The sequence below is a fragment of the Prionailurus bengalensis genome, chromosome B2, assembly GCF_016509475.1.
Source record: "Prionailurus bengalensis isolate Pbe53 chromosome B2, Fcat_Pben_1.1_paternal_pri, whole genome shotgun sequence".
NCBI lineage: Eukaryota > Metazoa > Chordata > Mammalia > Carnivora > Felidae > Prionailurus > Prionailurus bengalensis.
The window spans coordinates 57965881-57971371 of NC_057349.1; the positions used below are offsets into that span (position 1 = coordinate 57965881).

Here is a 5491-nt window from a genome sequence, read left to right on the forward strand (position 1 = left end):
GTCATGATTTTACTGGTGATAGGAGTATTAGGGATAAAGATAGCAAAACTCATTTTCATTAAGTCATATCAAGTATACCCTTTAGAAGGAAGTAGCCATATACATCCCACACTTAGGGGTAAAGAGTTATACTATATTTCATTAAGGGGCAAGTGTCTACAATATAATTTTTCTTTATTCATACGTAAGTTTTGTTTATTGGAATGGTGATGATGATGCTCATCATCGTGAATGTTAAAATGTATTTGTGACTGTAGCTAAATATAAATATGCCATAGAACTGTGAAGTCTATGTAGTTACGTAAACTCAATAAAGAAATCATTTTGGATAATTTACAAAAAAAAAAAAGCCCCCTTCCCCCGCCCCCCCCATCCTGCACCAGAGTGCAGAGCACGCGCTGAGCATATAACTTCTGCCTTCAAGCTGGATTTTCTCCCTGACAAGATGGTTGAGGGCTGCCTGCTAATTCCTGACAGAATTAACAGCACAGCCAACAGATGAAAAGTGCTTTGGATCACTCAGACCAACGAGACCCAGATCCCATTAAGAAGTTTGTTGGACAGATCCCTGGTCCTGGTTGGAAAAGAAGCTGGGAGAATTTTTTGAGCCTTACGGAGCCATCTACCAGATCAACGTCCTCCCCGACTGGAGTCAGAACCCTCCCCAGAGTAAAGGTTGTTATTTGGTAACATTTTATACAAGAAAAACTCCACTTGAGGCCCAGAATGAACTCCACAATATTAAAACTTTACCTGGGATATATCATCCCATTCAGTTTAAACCTGCAGATAGCGAAAAGTCAGACGCCATGGAAGACCGAAAATTGTTCGTAGGAATGGTTTCGAAGAAATGTAATGAGAATGATATCAGTGATGTTTTCTCCATTTGGCCAGATAGAAGAATGCCAGATTGTCCCGGGACCCGATGGGCTCAGTCGAGGCTGTGCGTTTGTCACATTTTCTATAAGGGCAATGGCACAGAATGCAATCAAAGCCATGCATCAGTCTCAGACCATGGAGGGCTGCTCCTCACCCATCATAGTCAAGTTCGCAGACACTCAGAAGGACAAAGAGCAAAGGCACCCCCAACAGCAGCTGGCACGGCAGATGCAACAGTTCAACACTGCCACCTGGGGGAACCTGACAAGTCTGGGCGGACTCACCCCACAGTACCTGGCACCTCTGCAGCAGGCCGCCTCCTCCAGCAACGTGGGTGCGTTGAGTGGCATTCAGCAGATGGCTGGTACGAATGCCCTGCAGTTACAGAACCTGGCGACAATTGCAGCAGCAGTGGCTAAGGCCCAGACCTCAGCCACCACCACCAAGCAAACCCTTTGTCCACCACGAGCAGCACCCCAGGAGCCCTTGTAAGTCCAGTGGCTGCTTCAACCCCCAACTCCAGTGCTGGTGCAGCCATGAATTCTCTGACCTCTCTTGGGACTCTGCAAGGGCTGATGGGAGCCACTGTAGGACTGAATAATATGAATGCACTAGCGAGTACCATCAACAGACATAGCTCCCTGAAAACAAGGGGTTTGATTTGATCGCCTGCCTGTCCTTTCCTTGGTCTGCAAAGTAACATGCCAGTGGGAATGGCTGTCCTCCTCAGCACATGCTCATTACTGCTGTGCGAGGTCCTCAGGTCTGTGTGTACGCCTCTCTGCATCCCATCTGTTGTGCTTTGTTGGTATTTTCCCTACATTACCATGAGAGACTACAGACGGACTCTGTTGAATGGCAGAGAAGCTATGACTATGAAGTTCTTGTGTGGAGTCTATGTCATACAAATGTTGTTTCCGGCAAGGACAACAGGCTTAAATTATTTTGTTTTTTAATTGTTTCCAATTGGGGTTATAAAGGTATGTATAGTCCATGGGGAATTAAGAATGTGTCTAGTTTCAAATAGTCCCTACGAAACAGTGTGAACCAGGAAAAGTGTTTACTTAAACCAAAAATCGTGAACAAAGAAACAAACAAAAAACACAACTGTCTTCTGCTTAGCCTGTGCAGGCGCAAGCCCACAAGACGGCGGCGGTTGGAGCCGGCCTTCTGAGGCGGGCAGGGTTCGTCCGGCCGCTCTGAAGCCCGCATCTGTCTGCTTGGCAGCTGTCGGCTCCCACCCGGCTCTATCACAAGACAGTTGTTGATCATTGTGAAAATCCGAGGAATGTGCGCTCCCTTGACAAGACATCAAAAAATGTTGGATATGGATTGGTGGGAGCTCCAGCATGTGGTGACTGGATGGAATTACAGATTCAAGTAGATGAAAAAGGGATGACTGTGGATGCCAAGTTTAAAACATTTGGCTGTGGTTCTGCAACTGCCTCCAGGTCATTAGCCACAGAATGGGTAAAAGGGAAGACGGTGGAGGAAGCCCTGACCATCAAGAACACAGACATTGCCAAGGAGCTCTGCCTTCCCCTCGTGAAGCTGCACTGTTCCATCCTGGCAAAGATGCAATCCAGGCTGCCTTAGTGATGACAGACTGAAACAAGAATCCAAGAAAAGAGAGGTAGAGAAGAAATGAGCCCTCAGCTAAGCATCCAGCAGGTCATATACACTGTTTGTCCACCCGCCACGCAATCACCGTAGATGTTCAGAAGCCCCTGACACTACAGTAAAAGAGCCCTGAGACATGCACAGCACTTGCTGGTCACATTGTGGCTCTAACGCAATCAAAATACACAGTTTACTTGTTCCAAATCCCGTGCTTTATTTCAGCCCACTTCTATTGCCTTAACCCAGTTTGTGTATATTTTGAATTGTGTGCATGGCCTGAAAACTAAAATCAGAAACGAAGTTTCAAGTATGGTAGTCCACGAAGTACACAAATGCCGAATTTCACTTGAACCTATCTGAGGAAGATTACCAGTAGAAGGCTTTGGTATGATTATTTGATACAGCCAATTACTGTACATAAAACAGGTTTGCATACATATATATAATAAAATAATGTAAGACCATTATTTTATTATATATGTATGCAAATCTGTTTTATGTACAGTAATATACACATACAGTTTTATATACATATATATGTGTGTATGTGTGTGTGTGTGTGTGTGTGTGTGTGTGTATATATATATATATATATATATATATATATATATATATTTAGTTCCAGTATAGAAACCCCATGTTGAGATGGTCGGGAGTAAGAGGTAAACGTTCAAGCAAGGATGGCTGGTTTCTCAAGGCTATGTGATAAATTTCACATATATATAATATATATTTCATATATATATTGTCTTGAGAGAAAACTGAAGGAGTAGCTAACAGTCTGTTAGGTGAAAGATCATTAAAACAGGTTCTTTGATTACTGATAAAGGTGTGATTTTTGGCAGATTTGTTGGAAGGCGTTTAAAGAAGTGAGTGATATTGGTATAATAAAACTCCTTCTAGGGGTGCCTGGGTGGCTGAGTTGGTTATCTGGCTGACTCTTGATTTCAGCTCATGTGGTGATCTCACTGTGAGTTCCATTACCATGTGGGGTCTGAGCTGGTGCTGAACCTGCTTGGGAGTTTCCCTCTGCCCCTCCCCCTGTTCTCAAAATAAATAAACTTAAAAAAAAACAAACCTCCTTCTGTTTCCCTATAGTTATGCATGTGAACAAGGTTTCTCAATGTTTAATCTCTGAAAATGGAATGTAGGAATGTGAAATATATATATATATGACATATATACATGAAATATATGATATATATGTTATATATATGTCATATAAATGACATACATATGAGACATATATATGACATATATATGACATACATATGAGACAAATATATATGACATATATATGTCATATATATGACATACAGATGAGACATATATATGTATGTGTGTGTGTGTGTGTGTGTGTGTGTGTGTGTATTGTTCCTTGAACATGTATATTATCACCTAGCCTGGAGAAACCAGCAATCCTTGCTTGAACATGTACCTCTTCTTGCCCCGGGCTCATCTCAACATGGGGGTTTCTATACTGGAACTCTACCTGGCATTTGATTCCTATTTTGGGACCATTTCAATTCTTTACTCCAATCCTACTATTATCTCAAATGGGACATCTCGAAGGACTAATGACTAATCAGCCCATGATCACACATTACTTTGGCGTCATGGATTTGGTATTTTTAAATTTTAGAGGGGAACTTGCTATCACTCTATCTATCTATCTATCTATCTATCTATCTATCTATCTATCTATATGTCATATATATATGACAACCCGTGGCATGTACTCATGAGATGGAAATGCTTATTTCAATGTTGCGGATTCCAAGAAACCCGGATTTGGGGCACTACACCAAGTGTGAAAGCCCACAAGATCTAAAAATCAAAAGCTGCTGCAGATAAACCTTGAACAGTTATGAAATGAAGAAGAAAGGGAACAATTAGACCTGAAACCCCAATGTCAGGGAGACCCCCAGTCATCAAACCCGAGGTAGACTCTTCTCTTTGCTACAATTACATGTTTCCCATACAAACGCTGGACTGCAAACAGAAAGAGTAGAAGAAAGTTCCAAACAACATCCCTCCAGACATTGTTAAACTTGACTTGTCATACAATGAAATCAACCAGCTTTGACCCAAGGAGTTTGAAGATATTCATGAGCTAAAAAAATTAAACCTCAGCAGCAATGGTATTGAATTCATAGATACTAGTGCTTTTTTAGGATTCACACATTTAGAAGAGTTAGAATTATCAAACAAAAGTCTACAAAACTATGATTGTGGTGTATTAGAAGACTTGTATTTTTTGCAACTCTTGTGGCTCAGAGATACCCTTGGAAATGTGACTACAATATCCACTACCTCTACTACTGGTTAAAGCACCACTACAACGTACAATATAATGGCCTGGGATGCAAGATGCCTGAAGAATACACAGGGTGGTTTGTGGGAAAATATGTTCACAGTTACTTTGAAGAATGCCCCAAAGACAAATTACACCCTGAGACATTTGATTAAGGTCGAGAAGATGATGACTGGGAGAAGATTCATAGGGATCATGTAGCAGAGTGCAAGAATCCCTATAGTAGGATAACTTAGAAATTATTCTGGTTGCAACTAGTTTTGAATTGCTATACCGGTGTCAGAAAACCATATGTTTACATTTTGATTAGCTGTGTTGCCTATTTATGCAGTATCCAGTTAAAGGAAGGTTCCCTTAATTATTATTATTATTGCGAGAAATTCTAGCAATCAAAGGAATGCTTTCATCCTGCTTGCCTGCCTGTTTGCAGACCAGCCTTTGGCGAAGATTCCACACTGGTAAACTGCAGGAGTTGGGTCCTACTGATGGCATTGGAATTTCATATGTCCTGTATATATGTTTTTACTGCCTTTTGCAAATAAAATTAAAAAAAAAACTTCATTTAATGGTTCATTTAATATATATATATGTATATGTATATATGTGTGTATATATATGTATATGTATATATGTGTGTGTATATATATGCAAATATATATATATCATATGTAAATGCAT

The 5491-nt window shown here is 40.9% G+C and overlaps 3 pseudogenes; all 3 read left to right on the forward strand.

Moving 5' to 3' along the window:
- Positions 1-412: 412 nt before the first annotated feature.
- On the forward strand, positions 413-1544 carry LOC122490472 (annotated as a pseudogene).
- A 68-nt stretch (positions 1545-1612) lies between these two features.
- On the forward strand, positions 1613-2527 carry LOC122490473 (annotated as a pseudogene).
- A 1677-nt stretch (positions 2528-4204) lies between these two features.
- On the forward strand, positions 4205-5049 carry LOC122490474 (annotated as a pseudogene).
- The last annotated feature ends 442 nt before the right edge of the window (positions 5050-5491 follow it).